The sequence below is a fragment of the Scomber japonicus genome, chromosome 16 (assembly GCF_027409825.1).
Source record: "Scomber japonicus isolate fScoJap1 chromosome 16, fScoJap1.pri, whole genome shotgun sequence".
NCBI lineage: Eukaryota > Metazoa > Chordata > Actinopteri > Scombriformes > Scombridae > Scomber > Scomber japonicus.
Genome location: NC_070593.1, coordinates 26,311,629 through 26,329,244, shown reverse-complemented (window position 1 = coordinate 26,329,244; position 17,616 = coordinate 26,311,629). Strand labels below are relative to the sequence as shown.

Sequence of the window (17,616 nt, the reverse complement as noted above, 5' to 3'; positions counted from 1 at the left end):
ATGGGATGCTAGGGAAATTTAAGAAACATTAGACAACCTACCGATCTTACTCTCAAGATAACCATGTTTGGCTATACTTGGAGTGTACTTATTTCAGAAAAACATTTAAAGGCAATTTTTAAAAATACTGGATGGATTCATGAAAGCACAAGAACCAAAATAAACATTAATATTTAAACAGAATTTATAGTCTCTTGAGAGACTGACAAAAATTGCCACAGCTGACTATATTTCAAGTCATCCAGGCGGGGTATTGGGTTAAGTTTTCAACCAGCAATAATCACGTCTCAGTAGAACTTCATAGACTATGAAATTGCCTCTGCGAAAGGATATCTAGTTTAGTGACGAGTCTAAAAGGGACGTGGTTTAATGCTCACCACATACGTGGTGCAGTTCTCACAGTGTACTGACCGTATAGTGTTAGATGAATGCACCTGATTGGCTAGTAGATCACAAACCCCGCCTTTTCCATGTAAGTGCAATCCCAGTCTAATGGAGAAATTTGAGAAACTTTGGATAACCTTATACCTGAGATAATGTTATCCCAATTGACATGTTTTGTATTTTTAAGTCAAATGCTCGTTTCACAAAAGAAATATAGAGATCGCAGATGTTGCCTTTTCCCGGTTTCACAAATCATTGTCACTGGCAAATTTCAGAAACTTTTGCGAGTACTACAATCTTCATTTTGAGATAATATGCCCAGGAGTACCATGGTTGGGTTGGTTCGATCTAGTTTTCCAAGACTGTGGTCCAACGTGATGCAATTCTCAGAAATTAACGAGTGAATGTCGCATCTCATTGGCTTATTGATTACAAAGACCGCTTTTTCCACGACTGTAAAGATGGGATGCTAGGGAAATTTAAGAAACATTAGACAACCTACCGATCTTACTCTCAAGATAACCATGTTTGGCTATACTTGGAGTGTACTTATTTCAGAAAAACATTTAAAGGCAATTTTTAAAAATACTGGATGGATTCATGAAAGCACAAGAACCAAAATAAACATTAATATTTAAACAGAATGTATAGTCTCTTGAGAGACTGACAAAAATTGCCACAGCTGACTATATTTCAAGTCATCCAGGCGGGGTATTGGGTTAAGTTTTCAACCAGCAATAATCACGTCTCAGTAGAACTTCATAGACTATGAAATTGCCTCTGCGAAAGGATATCTAGTTTAGTGACGAGTCTAAAAGGGACGTGGTTTAATGCTCACCACATACGTGGTGCAGTTCTCACAGTGTACTGACCGTACAGTGTTAGATGAATGCACCTGATTGGCTAGTAGATCACAAACCCCGCCTTTTCCATGTAAGTGCAATCCCAGTCTAATGGAGAAATTTGAGAAACTTTGGATAACCTTATACCTGAGATACTGTTATCCCAATTGACATGTTTTGTATTTTTAAGTCAAATGCTCGTTTCACAAAAGAAATATAGAGATCGCAGATGTTGCCTTTTCCCGGTTTCACAAATCATTGTCACTGGCAAATTTCAGAAACTTTTGCGAGTACTACAATCTTCATTTTGAGATAATATGCCCAGGAGTACCATGGTTGGGTTGGTTCGATCTAGTTTTCCAAGACTGTGGTCCAACGTGATGCAATTCTCAGAAATTAACGAGTGAATGTCGCATCTCATTGGCTTATTGATTACAAAGACCGCTTTTTCCACGACTGTAAAGATGGGATGCTAGGGAAATTTAAGAAACATTAGACAACCTACCGATCTTACTCTCAAGATAACCATGTTTGGCTATACTTGGAGTGTACTTATTTCAGAAAAACATTTAAAGGCAATTTTTAAAAATACTGGATGGATTCATGAAAGCACAAGAACCAAAATAAACATTAATATTTAAACAGAATGTATAGTCTCTTGAGAGACTGACAAAAATTGCCACAGCTGACTATATTTCAAGTCATCCAGGCGGGGTATTGGGTTAAGTTTTCAACCAGCAATAATCACGTCTCAGTAGAACTTCATAGACTATGAAATTGCCTCTGCGAAAGGATATCTAGTTTAGTGACGAGTTAAAAAGGGACGTGGTTTAATGCTCACCACATACGTGGTGCAGTTCTCACAGTGTACTGAACGTACAGTGTTAGATGAATGCACCTGATTGGCTAGTAGATCACAAACCCCGCCTTTTCCATGTAAGTGCAATCCCAGTCTAATGGAGAAATTTGAGAAACTTTGGATAACCTTATACCTGAGATAATGTTATCCCAATTGACATGTTTTGTATTTTTAAGTCAAATGCTCGTTTCACAAAAGAAATATAGAGATCGCAGATGTTGCCTTTTCCCGGTTTCACAAATCATTGTCACTGGCAAATTTCAGAAACTTTTGCGAGTACTACAATCTTCATTTTGAGATAATATGCCCAGGAGTACCATGGTTGGGTTGGTTCGATCTAGTTTTCCAAGACTGTGGTCCAACGTGATGCAATTCTCAGAAATTAACGAGTGAATGTCGCATCTCATTGGCTTATTGATTACAAAGACCGCTTTTTCCACGACTGTAAAGATGGGATGCTAGGGAAATTTAAGAAACATTAGACAACCTACCGATCTTACTCTCAAGATAACCATGTTTGGCTATACTTGGAGTGTACTTATTTCAGAAAAACATTTAAAGGCAATTTTTAAAAATACTGAATGGATTCATGAAACCACAAGAACCAAAATAAACATTAATATTTAAACAGAATTTATAGTCTCTTGAGAGACTGACAAAAATTGCCACAGCTGACTATATTTCAAGTCATCCAGGCGGGGTATTGGGTTAAGTTTTCAACCAGCAATAATCACGTCTCAGTAGAACTTCATAGACTATGAAATTGCCTCTGCGAAAGGATATCTAGTTTAGTGACGAGTCTAAAAGGGACGTGGTTTAATGCTCACCACATACGTGGTGCAGTTCTCACAGTGTACTGACCGTACAGTGTTAGATGAATGCACCTGATTGGCTAGTAGATCACAAACCCCGCCTTTTCCATGTAAGTGCAATCCCAGTCTAATGGAGAAATTTGAGAAACTTTGGATAACCTTATACCTGAGATAATGTTATCCCAATTGACATGTTTTGTATTTTTAAGTCAAATGCTCGTTTCACAAAAGAAATATAGAGATCGCAGATGTTGCCTTTTCCCGGTTTCACAAATCATTGTCACTGGCAATTTTCAGAAACTTTTGCGAGTACTACAATCTTCATTTTGAGATAATATGCCCAGGAGTACCATGGTTGGGTTGGTTCGATCTAGTTTTCCAAGACTGTGGTCCAATGTGATGCAATTCTCAGAAATTAACGAGTGAATGTCGCATCTCATTGGCTTATTGATTACAAAGACCGCTTTTTCCACGACTGTAAAGATGGGATGCTAGGGAAATTTAAGAAACATTAGACAACCTACCGATCTTACTCTCAAGATAACCATGTTTGGCTATACTTGGAGTGTACTTATTTCAGAAAAACATTTAAAGGCAATTTTTAAAAATACTGGATGGATTCATGAAAGCACAAGAACCAAAATAAACATTAATATTTAAACAGAATTTATAGTCTCTTGAGAGACTGACAAAAATTGCCACAGCTGACTATATTTCAAGTCATCCAGGCGGGGTATTGGGTTAAGTTTTCAACCAGCAACAATCACGTCTCAGTAGAACTTCATAGACTATGAAATTGCCTCTGCGAAAGGATATCTAGTTTAGTGACGAGTCTAAAAGGGACGTGGTTTAATGCTCACCACATACGTGGTGCAGTTCTCACAGTGTACTGACCGTACAGTGTTAGATGAATGCACCTGATTGGCTAGTAGATCACAAACCCCGCCTTTTCCATGTAAGTGCAATCCCAGTCTAATGGAGAAATTTGAGAAACTTTGGATAACCTTATACCTGAGATAATGTTATCCCAATTGACATGTTTTGTATTTTTAAGTCAAATGCTCGTTTCACAAAAGAAATATAGAGATCGCAGATGTTGCCTTTTCCCGGTTTCACAAATCATTGTCGCTGGCAAATTTCAGAAACTTTTGCGAGTACTACAATCTTCATTTTGAGATAATATGCCCAGGAGTACCATGGTTGGGTTGGTTCGATCTAGTTTTCCAAGACTGTGGCCCAACGTGATGCAATTCTCAGAAATTAGCGAGTGAATGTCGCATCTCATTGGCTTATTGATTACAAAGACCGCTTTTTCCACGACTGTAAAGATGGGATGCTAGGGAAATTTAAGAAACATTAGACAACCTACCGATCTTACTCTCAAGATAACCATGTTTGGCTATACTTGGAGTGTACTTATTTCAGAAAAACATTTAAAGGCAATTTTTAAAAATACTGGATGGATTCATGAAAGCACAAGAACCAAAATAAACATTAATATTTAAACAGAATGTATAGTCTCTTGAGAGACTGACAAAAATTGCCACAGCTGACTATATTTCAAGTCATCCAGGCGGGGTATTGGGTTAAGTTTTCAACCAGCAACAATCACGTCTCAGTAGAACTTCATAGACTATGAAATTGCCTCTGCGAAAGGATATCTAGTTTAGTGACGAGTTAAAAAGGGACGTGGTTTAATGCTCACTACATACGTGGTGCAGTTCTCACAGTGTACTGAACGTACAGTGTTAGATGAATGCACCTGATTGGCTAGTAGATCACAAACCCCGCCTTTTCCATGTAAGTGCAATCCCAGTCTAATGGAGAAATTTGAGAAACTTTGGATAACCTTATACCTGAGATAATGTTATCCCAATTGACATGTTTTGTATTTTTAAGTCAAATGCTCGTTTCACAAAAGAAATATAGAGATCGCAGATGTTGCCTTTTCCCGGTTTCACAAATCATTGTCACTGGCAAATTTCAGAAACTTTTGCGAGTACTACAATCTTCATTTTGAGATAATATGCCCAGGAGTACCATGGTTGGGTTGGTTCGATCTAGTTTTCCAAGACTGTGGTCCAACGTGATGCAATTCTCAGAAATTAACGAGTGAATGTCGCATCTCATTGGCTTATTGATTACAAAGACCGCTTTTTCCACGACTGTAAAGATGGGATGCTAGGGAAATTTAAGAAACATTAGACAACCTACCGATCTTACTCTCAAGATAACCATGTTTGGCTATACTTGGAGTGTACTTATTTCAGAAAAACATTTAAAGGCAATTTTTAAAAATACTGGATGGATTCATGAAAGCACAAGAACCAAAATAAACATTAATATTTAAACAGAATGTATAGTCTCTTGAGAGACTGACAAAAATTGCCACAGCTGACTATATTTCAAGTCATCCAGGCGGGGTATTGGGTTAAGTTTTCAACCAGCAACAATCACGTCTCAGTAGAACTTCATAGACTATGAAATTGCCTCTGCGAAAGGATATCTAGTTTAGTGACGAGTTAAAAAGGGACGTGGTTTAATGCTCACTACATACGTGGTGCAGTTCTCACAGTGTACTGAACGTACAGTGTTAGATGAATGCACCTGATTGGCTAGTAGATCACAAACCCCGCCTTTTCCATGTAAGTGCAATCCCAGTCTAATGGAGAAATTTGAGAAACTTTGGATAACCTTATACCTGAGATAATGTTATCCCAATTGACATGTTTTGTATTTTTAAGTCAAATGCTCGTTTCACAAAAGAAATATAGAGATCGCAGATGTTGCCTTTTCCCGGTTTCACAAATCATTGTCACTGGCAAATTTCAGAAACTTTTGCGAGTACTACAATCTTCATTTTGAGATAATATGCCCAGGAGTACCATGGTTGGGTTGGTTCGATCTAGTTTTCCAAGACTGTGGTCCAACGTGATGCAATTCTCAGAAATTAACGAGTGAATGTCGCATCTCATTGGCTTATTGATTACAAAGACCGCTTTTTCCACGACTGTAAAGATGGGATGCTAGGGAAATTTAAGAAACATTAGACAACCTACCGATCTTACTCTCAAGATAACCATGTTTGGCTATACTTGGAGTGTACTTATTTCAGAAAAACATTTAAAGGCAATTTTTAAAAATACTGGATGGATTCATGAAAGCACAAGAACCAAAATAAACATTAATATTTAAACAGAATTTATAGTCTCTTGAGAGACTGACAAAAATTGCCACAGCTGACTATATTTCAAGTCATCCAGGCGGGGTATTGGGTTAAGTTTTCAACCAGCAATAATCACGTCTCAGTAAAACTTCATAGACTATGAAATTGCCTCTGCGAAAGGATATCTAGTTTAGTGACGAGTCTAAAAGGGACGTGGTTTAATGCTCACCACATACGTGGTGCAGTTCTCACAGTGTACTGACCGTACAGTGTTAGATGAATGCACCTGATTGGCTAGTAGATCACAAACCCCGCCTTTTCCATGTAAGTGCAATCCCAGTCTAATGGAGAAATTTGAGAAACTTTGGATAACCTTATACCTGAGATAATGTTATCCCAATTGACATGTTTTGTATTTTTAAGTCAAATGCTCGTTTCACAAAAGAAATATAGAGATCGCAGATGTTGCCTTTTCCCGGTTTCACAAATCATTGTCACTGGCAAATTTCAGAAACTTTTGCGAGTACTACAATCTTCATTTTGAGATAATATGCCCAGGAGTACCATGGTTGGGTTGGTTCGATCTAGTTTTCCAAGACTGTGGTCCAACGTGATGCAATTCTCAGAAATTAACGAGTGAATGTCGCATCTCATTGGCTTATTGATTACAAAGACCGCTTTTTCCACGACTGTAAAGATGGGATGCTAGGGAAATTTAAGAAACATTAGACAACCTACCGATCTTACTCTCAAGATAACCATGTTTGGCTATACTTGGAGTGTACTTATTTCAGAAAAACATTTAAAGGCAATTTTTAAAAATACTGGATGGATTCATGAAAGCACAAGAACCAAAATAAACATTAATATTTAAACAGAATTTATAGTCTCTTGAGAGACTGACAAAAATTGCCACAGCTGACTATATTTCAAGTCATCCAGGCGGGGTATTGGGTTAAGTTTTCAACCAGCAACAATCACGTCTCAGTAGAACTTCATAGACTATGAAATTGCCTCTGCGAAAGGATATCTAGTTTAGTGACGAGTCTAAAAGGGACGTGGTTTAATGCTCACCACATACGTGGTGCAGTTCTCACAGTGTACTGACCGTACAGTGTTAGATGAATGCACCTGATTGGCTAGTAGATCACAAACCCCGCCTTTTCCATGTAAGTGCAATCCCAGTCTAATGGAGAAATTTGAGAAACTTTGGATAACCTTATACCTGAGATAATGTTATCCCAATTGACATGTTTTGTATTTTTAAGTCAAATGCTCGTTTCACAAAAGAAATATAGAGATCGCAGATGTTGCCTTTTCCCGGTTTCACAAATCATTGTCACTGGCAAATTTCAGAAACTTTTGCGAGTACTACAATCTTCATTTTGAGATAATATGCCCAGGAGTACCATGGTTGGGTTGGTTCGATCTAGTTTTCCAAGACTGTGGTCCAACGTGATGCAATTCTCAGAAATTAACGAGTGAATGTCGCATCTCATTGGCTTATTGATTACAAAGACCGCTTTTTCCACGACTGTAAAGATGGGATGCTAGGGAAATTTAAGAAACATTAGACAACCTACCGATCTTACTCTCAAGATAACCATGTTTGGCTATACTTGGAGTGTACTTATTTCAGAAAAACATTTAAAGGCAATTTTTAAAAATACTGGATGGATTCATGAAAGCACAAGAACCAAAATAAACATTAATATTTAAACAGAATTTATAGTCTCTTGAGAGACTGACAAAAATTGCCACAGCTGACTATATTTCAAGTCATCCAGGCGGGGTATTGGGTTAAGTTTTCAACCAGCAACAATCACGTCTCAGTAGAACTTCATAGACTATGAAATTGCCTCTGCGAAAGGATATCTAGTTTAGTGACGAGTCTAAAAGGGACGTGGTTTAATGCTCACCACATACGTGGTGCAGTTCTCACAGTGTACTGACCGTACAGTGTTAGATGAATGCACCTGATTGGCTAGTAGATCACAAACCCCGCCTTTTCCATGTAAGTGCAATCCCAGTCTAATGGAGAAATTTGAGAAACTTTGGATAACCTTATACCTGAGATAATGTTATCCCAATTGACATGTTTTGTATTTTTAAGTCAAATGCTCGTTTCACAAAAGAAATATAGAGATCGCAGATGTTGCCTTTTCCCGGTTTCACAAATCATTGTCACTGGCAAATTTCAGAAACTTTTGCGAGTACTACAATCTTCATTTTGAGATAATATGCCCAGGAGTACCATGGTTGGGTTGGTTCGATCTAGTTTTCCAAGACTGTGGTCCAACGTGATGCAATTCTCAGAAATTAACGAGTGAATGTCGCATCTCATTGGCTTATTGATTACAAAGACCGCTTTTTCCACGACTGTAAAGATGGGATGCTAGGGAAATTTAAGAAACATTAGACAACCTACCGATCTTACTCTCAAGATAACCATGTTTGGCTATACTTGGAGTGTACTTATTTCAGAAAAACATTTAAAGGCAATTTTTAAAAATACTGGATGGATTCATGAAAGCACAAGAACCAAAATAAACATTAATATTTAAACAGAATGTATAGTCTCTTGAGAGACTGACAAAAATTGCCACAGCTGACTATATTTCAAGTCATCCAGGCGGGGTATTGGGTTAAGTTTTCAACCAGCAACAATCACGTCTCAGTAGAACTTCATAGACTATGAAATTGCCTCTGCGAAAGGATATCTAGTTTAGTGACGAGTTAAAAAGGGACGTGGTTTAATGCTCACTACATACGTGGTGCAGTTCTCACAGTGTACTGAACGTACAGTGTTAGATGAATGCACCTGATTGGCTAGTAGATCACAAACCCCGCCTTTTCCATGTAAGTGCAATCCCAGTCTAATGGAGAAATTTGAGAAACTTTGGATAACCTTATACCTGAGATAATGTTATCCCAATTGACATGTTTTGTATTTTTAAGTCAAATGCTCGTTTCACAAAAGAAATATAGAGATCGCAGATGTTGCCTTTTCCCGGTTTCACAAATCATTGTCACTGGCAAATTTCAGAAACTTTTGCGAGTACTACAATCTTCATTTTGAGATAATATGCCCAGGAGTACCATGGTTGGGTTGGTTCGATCTAGTTTTCCAAGACTGTGGTCCAACGTGATGCAATTCTCAGAAATTAACGAGTGAATGTCGCATCTCATTGGCTTATTGATTACAAAGACCGCTTTTTCCACGACTGTAAAGATGGGATGCTAGGGAAATTTAAGAAACATTAGACAACCTACCGATCTTACTCTCAAGATAACCATGTTTGGCTATACTTGGAGTGTACTTATTTCAGAAAAACATTTAAAGGCAATTTTTAAAAATACTGGATGGATTCATGAAACCACAAGAACCAAAATAAACATTAATATTTAAACAGAATTTATAGTCTCTTGAGAGACTGACAAAAATTGCCACAGCTGACTATATTTCAAGTCATCCAGGCGGGGTATTGGGTTAAGTTTTCAACCAGCAATAATCACGTCTCAGTAGAACTTCATAGACTATGAAATTGCCTCTGCGAAAGGATATCTAGTTTAGTGACGAGTCTAAAAGGGACGTGGTTTAATGCTCACCACATACGTGGTGCAGTTCTCACAGTGTACTGACCGTACAGTGTTAGATGAATGCACCTGATTGGCTAGTAGATCACAAACCCCGCCTTTTCCATGTAAGTGCAATCCCAGTCTAATGGAGAAATTTGAGAAACTTTGGATAACCTTATACCTGAGATAATGTTATCCCAATTGACATGTTTTGTATTTTTAAGTCAAATGCTCGTTTCACAAAAGAAATATAGAGATCGCAGATGTTGCCTTTTCCCGGTTTCACAAATCATTGTCACTGGCAATTTTCAGAAACTTTTGCGAGTACTACAATCTTCATTTTGAGATAATATGCCCAGGAGTACCATGGTTGGGTTGGTTCGATCTAGTTTTCCAAGACTGTGGTCCAATGTGATGCAATTCTCAGAAATTAACGAGTGAATGTCGCATCTCATTGGCTTATTGATTACAAAGACCGCTTTTTCCACGACTGTAAAGATGGGATGCTAGGGAAATTTAAGAAACATTAGACAACCTACCGATCTTACTCTCAAGATAACCATGTTTGGCTATACTTGGAGTGTACTTATTTCAGAAAAACATTTAAAGGCAATTTTTAAAAATACTGGATGGATTCATGAAAGCACAAGAACCAAAATAAACATTAATATTTAAACAGAATTTATAGTCTCTTGAGAGACTGACAAAAATTGCCACAGCTGACTATATTTCAAGTCATCCAGGCGGGGTATTGGGTTAAGTTTTCAACCAGCAACAATCACGTCTCAGTAGAACTTCATAGACTATGAAATTGCCTCTGCGAAAGGATATCTAGTTTAGTGACGAGTCTAAAAGGGACGTGGTTTAATGCTCACCACATACGTGGTGCAGTTCTCACAGTGTACTGACCGTACAGTGTTAGATGAATGCACCTGATTGGCTAGTAGATCACAAACCCCGCCTTTTCCATGTAAGTGCAATCCCAGTCTAATGGAGAAATTTGAGAAACTTTGGATAACCTTATACCTGAGATAATGTTATCCCAATTGACATGTTTTGTATTTTTAAGTCAAATGCTCGTTTCACAAAAGAAATATAGAGATCGCAGATGTTGCCTTTTCCCGGTTTCACAAATCATTGTCGCTGGCAAATTTCAGAAACTTTTGCGAGTACTACAATCTTCATTTTGAGATAATATGCCCAGGAGTACCATGGTTGGGTTGGTTCGATCTAGTTTTCCAAGACTGTGGCCCAACGTGATGCAATTCTCAGAAATTAGCGAGTGAATGTCGCATCTCATTGGCTTATTGATTACAAAGACCGCTTTTTCCACGACTGTAAAGATGGGATGCTAGGGAAATTTAAGAAACATTAGACAACCTACCGATCTTACTCTCAAGATAACCATGTTTGGCTATACTTGGAGTGTACTTATTTCAGAAAAACATTTAAAGGCAATTTTTAAAAATACTGGATGGATTCATGAAAGCACAAGAACCAAAATAAACATTAATATTCAAACAGAATGTATAGTCTCTTGAGAGACTGACAAAAATTGCCACAGCTGACTATATTTCAAGTCATCCAGGCGGGGTATTGGGTTAAGTTTTCAACCAGCAACAATCACGTCTCAGTAGAACTTCATAGACTATGAAATTGCCTCTGCGAAAGGATATCTAGTTTAGTGACGAGTTAAAAAGGGACGTGGTTTAATGCTCACTACATACGTGGTGCAGTTCTCACAGTGTACTGAACGTACAGTGTTAGATGAATGCACCTGATTGGCTAGTAGATCACAAACCCCGCCTTTTCCATGTAAGTGCAATCCCAGTCTAATGGAGAAATTTGAGAAACTTTGGATAACCTTATACCTGAGATAATGTTATCCCAATTGACATGTTTTGTATTTTTAAGTCAAATGCTCGTTTCACAAAAGAAATATAGAGATCGCAGATGTTGCCTTTTCCCGGTTTCACAAATCATTGTCACTGGCAAATTTCAGAAACTTTTGCGAGTACTACAATCTTCATTTTGAGATAATATGCCCAGGAGTACCATGGTTGGGTTGGTTCGATCTAGTTTTCCAAGACTGTGGTCCAACGTGATGCAATTCTCAGAAATTAACGAGTGAATGTCGCATCTCATTGGCTTATTGATTACAAAGACCGCTTTTTCCACGACTGTAAAGATGGGATGCTAGGGAAATTTAAGAAACATTAGACAACCTACCGATCTTACTCTCAAGATAACCATGTTTGGCTATACTTGGAGTGTACTTATTTCAGAAAAACATTTAAAGGCAATTTTTAAAAATACTGGATGGATTCATGAAAGCACAAGAACCAAAATAAACATTAATATTTAAACAGAATGTATAGTCTCTTGAGAGACTGACAAAAATTGCCACAGCTGACTATATTTCAAGTCATCCAGGCGGGGTATTGGGTTAAGTTTTCAACCAGCAACAATCACGTCTCAGTAGAACTTCATAGACTATGAAATTGCCTCTGCGAAAGGATATCTAGTTTAGTGACGAGTTAAAAAGGGACGTGGTTTAATGCTCACTACATACGTGGTGCAGTTCTCACAGTGTACTGAACGTACAGTGTTAGATGAATGCACCTGATTGGCTAGTAGATCACAAACCCCGCCTTTTCCATGTAAGTGCAATCCCAGTCTAATGGAGAAATTTGAGAAACTTTGGATAACCTTATACCTGAGATAATGTTATCCCAATTGACATGTTTTGTATTTTTAAGTCAAATGCTCGTTTCACAAAAGAAATATAGAGATCGCAGATGTTGCCTTTTCCCGGTTTCACAAATCATTGTCACTGGCAAATTTCAGAAACTTTTGCGAGTACTACAATCTTCATTTTGAGATAATATGCCCAGGAGTACCATGGTTGGGTTGGTTCGATCTAGTTTTCCAAGACTGTGGTCCAACGTGATGCAATTCTCAGAAATTAACGAGTGAATGTCGCATCTCATTGGCTTATTGATTACAAAGACCGCTTTTTCCACGACTGTAAAGATGGGATGCTAGGGAAATTTAAGAAACATTAGACAACCTACCGATCTTACTCTCAAGATAACCATGTTTGGCTATACTTGGAGTGTACTTATTTCAGAAAAACATTTAAAGGCAATTTTTAAAAATACTGGATGGATTCATGAAAGCACAAGAACCAAAATAAACATTAATATTTAAACAGAATTTATAGTCTCTTGAGAGACTGACAAAAATTGCCACAGCTGACTATATTTCAAGTCATCCAGGCGGGGTATTGGGTTAAGTTTTCAACCAGCAATAATCACGTCTCAGTAAAACTTCATAGACTATGAAATTGCCTCTGCGAAAGGATATTTAGTTTAGTGACGAGTCTAAAAGGGACGTGGTTTAATGCTGACTACATACGTGGTGCAGTTCTCACAGTGTACTGAACGTACAGTGTTAGATGAATGCACCTGATTGGCTAGTAGATCACAAACCCCGCCTTTTCCATGTAAGTGCAATCCCAGTCTAATGGAGAAATTTGAGAAACTTTGGATAACCTTATACCTGAGATAATGTTATCCCAATTGACATGTTTTGTATTTTTAAGTCAAATGCTCGTTTCACAAAAGAAATATAGAGATCGCAGATGTTGCCTTTTCCCGGTTTCACAAATCATTGTCACTGGCAAATTTCAGAAACTTTTGCGAGTACTACAATCTTCATTTTGAGATAATATGCCCAGGAGTACCATGGTTGGGTTGGTTCGATCTAGTTTTCCAAGACTGTGGTCCAACGTGATGCAATTCTCAGAAATTAACGAGTGAATGTCGCATCTCATTGGCTTATTGATTACAAAGACCGCTTTTTCCACGACTGTAAAGATGGGATGCTAGGGAAATTTAAGAAACATTAGACAACCTACCGATCTTACTCTCAAGATAACCATGTTTGGCTATACTTGGAGTGTACTTATTTCAGAAAAACATTTAAAGGCAATTTTTAAAAATACTGGATGGATTCATGAAAGCACAAGAACCAAAATAAACATTAATATTTAAACAGAATGTATAGTCTCTTGAGAGACTGACAAAAATTGCCACAGCTGACTATATTTCAAGTCATCCAGGCGGGGTATTGGGTTAAGTTTTCAACCAGCAACAATCACGTCTCAGTAGAACTTCATAGACTATGAAATTGCCTCTGCGAAAGGATATCTAGTTTAGTGACGAGTTAAAAAGGGACGTGGTTTAATGCTCACTACATACGTGGTGCAGTTCTCACAGTGTACTGAACGTACAGTGTTAGATGAATGCACCTGATTGGCTAGTAGATCACAAACCCCGCCTTTTCCATGTAAGTGCAATCCCAGTCTAATGGAGAAATTTGAGAAACTTTGGATAACCTTATACCTGAGATAATGTTATCCCAATTGACATGTTTGTATTTTTAAGTCAAATGCTCGTTTCACAAAAGAAATATAGAGATCGCAGATGTTGCCTTTTCCCGGTTTCACAAATCATTGTCACTGGCAAATTTCAGAAACTTTTGCGAGTACTACAATCTTCATTTTGAGATAATATGCCCAGGAGTACCATGGTTGGGTTGGTTCGATCTAGTTTTCCAAGACTGTGGTCCAACGTGATGCAATTCTCAGAAATTAACGAGTGAATGTCGCATCTCATTGGCTTATTGATTACAAAGACCGCTTTTTCCACGACTGTAAAGATGGGATGCTAGGGAAATTTAAGAAACATTAGACAACCTACCGATCTTACTCTCAAGATAACCATGTTTGGCTATACTTGGAGTGTACTTATTTCAGAAAAACATTTAAAGGCAATTTTTAAAAATACTGGATGGATTCATGAAAGCACAAGAACCAAAATAAACATTAATATTTAAACAGAATTTATAGTCTCTTGAGAGACTGACAAAAATTGCCACAGCTGACTATATTTCAAGTCATCCAGGCGGGGTATTGGGTTAAGTTTTCAACCAGCAATAATCACGTCTCAGTAAAACTTCATAGACTATGAAATTGCCTCTGCGAAAGGATATCTAGTTTAGTGACGAGTCTAAAAGGGACGTGGTTTAATGCTCACCACATACGTGGTGCAGTTCTCACAGTGTACTGACCGTACAGTGTTAGATGAATGCACCTGATTGGCTAGTAGATCACAAACCCCGCCTTTTCCATGTAAGTGCAATCCCAGTCTAATGGAGAAATTTGAGAAACTTTGGATAACCTTATACCTGAGATAATGTTATCCCAATTGACATGTTTTGTATTTTTAAGTCAAATGCTCGTTTCACAAAAGAAATATAGAGATCGCAGATGTTGCCTTTTCCCGGTTTCACAAATCATTGTCACTGGCAAATTTCAGAAACTTTTGCGAGTACTACAATCTTCATTTTGAGATAATATGCCCAGGAGTACCATGGTTGGGTTGGTTCGATCTAGTTTTCCAAGACTGTGGTCCAACGTGATGCAATTCTCAGAAATTAACGAGTGAATGTCGCATCTCATTGGCTTATTGATTACAAAGACCGCTTTTTCCACGACTGTAAAGATGGGATGCTAGGGAAATTTAAGAAACATTAGACAACCTACCGATCTTACTCTCAAGATAACCATGTTTGGCTATACTTGGAGTGTACTTATTTCAGAAAAACATTTAAAGGCAATTTTTAAAAATACTGGATGGATTCATGAAAGCACAAGAACCAAAATAAACATTAATATTTAAACAGAATTTATAGTCTCTTGAGAGACTGACAAAAATTGCCACAGCTGACTATATTTCAAGTCATCCAGGCGGGGTATTGGGTTAAGTTTTCAACCAGCAATAATCACGTCTCAGTAGAACTTCATAGACTATGAAATTGCCTCTGCGAAAGGATATCTAGTTTAGTGACGAGTCTAAAAGGGACGTGGTTTAATGCTCACCACATACGTGGTGCAGTTCTCACAGTGTACTGACCGTTCAGTGTTAGATGAATGCACCTGATTGGCTAGTAGATCACAAACCCCGCCTTTTCCATGTAAGTGCAATCCCAGTCTAATGGAGAAATTTGAGAAACTTTGGATAACCTTATACCTGAGATAATGTTATCCCAATTGACATGTTTTGTATTTTTAAGTCAAATGCTCGTTTCACAAAAGAAATATAGAGATCGCAGATGTTGCCTTTTCCCGGTTTCACAAATCATTGTCACTGGCAAATTTCAGAAACTTTTGCGAGTACTACAATCTTCATTTTGAGATAATATGCCCAGGAGTACCATGGTTGGGTTGGTTCGATCTAGTTTTCCAAGACTGTGGTCCAACGTGATGCAATTCTCAGAAATTAACGAGTGAATGTCGCATCTCATTGGCTTATTGATTACAAAGACCGCTTTTTCCACGACTGTAAAGATGGGATGCTAGGGAAATTTAAGAAACATTAGACAACCTACCGATCTTACTCTCAAGATAACCATGTTTGGCTATACTTGGAGTGTACTTATTTCAGAAAAACATTTAAAGGCAATTTTTAAAAATACTGGATGGATTCATGAAAGCACAAGAACCAAAATAAACATTAATATTTAAACAGAATGTATAGTCTCTTGAGAGACTGACAAAAATTGCCACAGCTGACTATATTTCAAGTCATCCAGGCGGGGTATTGGGTTAAGTTTTCAACCAGCAACAATCACGTCTCAGTAGAACTTCATAGACTATGAAATTGCCTCTGCGAAAGGATATCTAGTTTAGTGACGAGTTAAAAAGGGACGTGGTTTAATGCTCACTACATACGTGGTGCAGTTCTCACAGTGTACTGAACGTACAGTGTTAGATGAATGCACCTGATTGGCTAGTAGATCACAAACCCCGCCTTTTCCATGTAAGTGCAATCCCAGTCTAATGGAGAAATTTGAGAAACTTTGGATAACCTTATACCTGAGATAATGTTATCCCAATTGACATGTTTTGTATTTTTAAGTCAAATGCTCGTTTCACAAAAGAAATATAGAGATCGCAGATGTTGCCTTTTCCCGGTTTCACAAATCATTGTCACTGGCAAATTTCAGAAACTTTTGCGAGTACTGCAATCTTCATTTTGAGATAATATGCCCAGGAGTACCATGGTTGGGTTGGTTCGATCTAGTTTTCCAAGACTGTGGTCCAACGTGATGCAATTCTCAGAAATTAACGAGTGAATGTCGCATCTCATTGGCTTATTGATTACAAAGACCGCTTTTTCCACGACTGTAAAGATGGGATGCTAGGGAAATTTAAGAAACATTAGACAACCTACCGATCTTACTCTCAAGATAACCATGTTTGGCTATACTTGGAGTGTACTTATTTCAGAAAAACATTTAAAGGCAATTTTTAAAAATACTGGATGGATTCATGAAAGCACAAGAACCAAAATAAACATTAATATTTAAACAGAATGTATAGTCTCTTGAGAGACTGACAAAAATTGCCACAGCTGACTATATTTCAAGTCATCCAGGCGGGGTATTGGGTTAAGTTTTCAACCAGCAACAATCACGTCTCAGTAGAACTTCATAGACTATGAAATTGCCTCTGCGAAAGGATATCTAGTTTAGTGACGAGTTAAAAAGGGACGTGGTTTAATGCTCACTACATACGTGGTGCAGTTCTCACAGTGTACTGAACGTACAGTGTTAGATGAATGCACCTGATTGGCTAGTAGATCACAAACCCCGCCTTTTCCATGTAAGTGCAATCCCAGTCTAATGGAGAAATTTGAGAAACTTTGGATAACCTTATACCTGAGATAATGTTATCCCAATTGACATGTTTTGTATTTTTAAGTCAAATGCTCGTTTCACAAAAGAAATATAGAGATCGCAGATGTTGCCTTTTCCCGGTTTCACAAATCATTGTCACTGGCAAATTTCAGAAACTTTTGCGAGTACTACAATCTTCATTTTGAGATAATATGCCCAGGAGTACCATGG

The 17,616-nt window shown here is 37.8% G+C and overlaps 21 non-coding genes across 21 annotated transcripts; all 21 read right to left on the bottom strand.

Moving 5' to 3' along the window:
- Window positions 1-190: 190 nt before the first annotated feature.
- Window positions 191-331, bottom strand: LOC128376123 (U4 spliceosomal RNA). Its single transcript, XR_008323273.1, has one exon. It is a non-coding gene; the product is annotated as a U4 spliceosomal RNA (small nuclear RNA).
- Window positions 332-1,035: 704 nt separating this feature from the next.
- On the bottom strand, window positions 1,036-1,176 carry LOC128376122 (U4 spliceosomal RNA). The gene has a single exon (XR_008323272.1). It is a non-coding gene; the product is annotated as a U4 spliceosomal RNA (small nuclear RNA).
- A 704-nt stretch (window positions 1,177-1,880) lies between these two features.
- On the bottom strand, window positions 1,881-2,021 carry LOC128376121 (U4 spliceosomal RNA). The gene has a single exon (XR_008323271.1). It is a non-coding gene; the product is annotated as a U4 spliceosomal RNA (small nuclear RNA).
- Window positions 2,022-2,725: 704 nt separating this feature from the next.
- LOC128376120 (U4 spliceosomal RNA) lies at window positions 2,726-2,866 on the bottom strand. Its single transcript, XR_008323270.1, has one exon. It is a non-coding gene; the product is annotated as a U4 spliceosomal RNA (small nuclear RNA).
- A 704-nt stretch (window positions 2,867-3,570) lies between these two features.
- Window positions 3,571-3,711, bottom strand: LOC128376033 (U4 spliceosomal RNA). Its single transcript, XR_008323189.1, has one exon. It is a non-coding gene; the product is annotated as a U4 spliceosomal RNA (small nuclear RNA).
- Window positions 3,712-4,415: 704 nt separating this feature from the next.
- LOC128376032 (U4 spliceosomal RNA) lies at window positions 4,416-4,556 on the bottom strand. The gene has a single exon (XR_008323188.1). It is a non-coding gene; the product is annotated as a U4 spliceosomal RNA (small nuclear RNA).
- A 704-nt stretch (window positions 4,557-5,260) lies between these two features.
- Window positions 5,261-5,401, bottom strand: LOC128376031 (U4 spliceosomal RNA). Its single transcript, XR_008323187.1, has one exon. It is a non-coding gene; the product is annotated as a U4 spliceosomal RNA (small nuclear RNA).
- Window positions 5,402-6,105: 704 nt separating this feature from the next.
- On the bottom strand, window positions 6,106-6,246 carry LOC128376108 (U4 spliceosomal RNA). The gene has a single exon (XR_008323258.1). It is a non-coding gene; the product is annotated as a U4 spliceosomal RNA (small nuclear RNA).
- Window positions 6,247-6,950: 704 nt separating this feature from the next.
- Window positions 6,951-7,091, bottom strand: LOC128376030 (U4 spliceosomal RNA). Its single transcript, XR_008323186.1, has one exon. It is a non-coding gene; the product is annotated as a U4 spliceosomal RNA (small nuclear RNA).
- A 704-nt stretch (window positions 7,092-7,795) lies between these two features.
- Window positions 7,796-7,936, bottom strand: LOC128376029 (U4 spliceosomal RNA). Its single transcript, XR_008323185.1, has one exon. It is a non-coding gene; the product is annotated as a U4 spliceosomal RNA (small nuclear RNA).
- A 704-nt stretch (window positions 7,937-8,640) lies between these two features.
- On the bottom strand, window positions 8,641-8,781 carry LOC128376028 (U4 spliceosomal RNA). Its single transcript, XR_008323184.1, has one exon. It is a non-coding gene; the product is annotated as a U4 spliceosomal RNA (small nuclear RNA).
- Window positions 8,782-9,485: 704 nt separating this feature from the next.
- Window positions 9,486-9,626, bottom strand: LOC128376119 (U4 spliceosomal RNA). Its single transcript, XR_008323269.1, has one exon. It is a non-coding gene; the product is annotated as a U4 spliceosomal RNA (small nuclear RNA).
- A 704-nt stretch (window positions 9,627-10,330) lies between these two features.
- LOC128376026 (U4 spliceosomal RNA) lies at window positions 10,331-10,471 on the bottom strand. The gene has a single exon (XR_008323182.1). It is a non-coding gene; the product is annotated as a U4 spliceosomal RNA (small nuclear RNA).
- A 704-nt stretch (window positions 10,472-11,175) lies between these two features.
- On the bottom strand, window positions 11,176-11,316 carry LOC128376025 (U4 spliceosomal RNA). Its single transcript, XR_008323181.1, has one exon. It is a non-coding gene; the product is annotated as a U4 spliceosomal RNA (small nuclear RNA).
- A 704-nt stretch (window positions 11,317-12,020) lies between these two features.
- Window positions 12,021-12,161, bottom strand: LOC128376024 (U4 spliceosomal RNA). The gene has a single exon (XR_008323180.1). It is a non-coding gene; the product is annotated as a U4 spliceosomal RNA (small nuclear RNA).
- Window positions 12,162-12,865: 704 nt separating this feature from the next.
- On the bottom strand, window positions 12,866-13,006 carry LOC128376107 (U4 spliceosomal RNA). The gene has a single exon (XR_008323257.1). It is a non-coding gene; the product is annotated as a U4 spliceosomal RNA (small nuclear RNA).
- Window positions 13,007-13,710: 704 nt separating this feature from the next.
- LOC128376022 (U4 spliceosomal RNA) lies at window positions 13,711-13,851 on the bottom strand. The gene has a single exon (XR_008323179.1). It is a non-coding gene; the product is annotated as a U4 spliceosomal RNA (small nuclear RNA).
- A 703-nt stretch (window positions 13,852-14,554) lies between these two features.
- Window positions 14,555-14,695, bottom strand: LOC128376106 (U4 spliceosomal RNA). The gene has a single exon (XR_008323256.1). It is a non-coding gene; the product is annotated as a U4 spliceosomal RNA (small nuclear RNA).
- A 704-nt stretch (window positions 14,696-15,399) lies between these two features.
- LOC128376118 (U4 spliceosomal RNA) lies at window positions 15,400-15,540 on the bottom strand. The gene has a single exon (XR_008323268.1). It is a non-coding gene; the product is annotated as a U4 spliceosomal RNA (small nuclear RNA).
- Window positions 15,541-16,244: 704 nt separating this feature from the next.
- Window positions 16,245-16,385, bottom strand: LOC128376021 (U4 spliceosomal RNA). The gene has a single exon (XR_008323178.1). It is a non-coding gene; the product is annotated as a U4 spliceosomal RNA (small nuclear RNA).
- Window positions 16,386-17,089: 704 nt separating this feature from the next.
- LOC128376020 (U4 spliceosomal RNA) lies at window positions 17,090-17,230 on the bottom strand. Its single transcript, XR_008323177.1, has one exon. It is a non-coding gene; the product is annotated as a U4 spliceosomal RNA (small nuclear RNA).
- Between the last annotated feature and the right edge of the window lie 386 nt (window positions 17,231-17,616).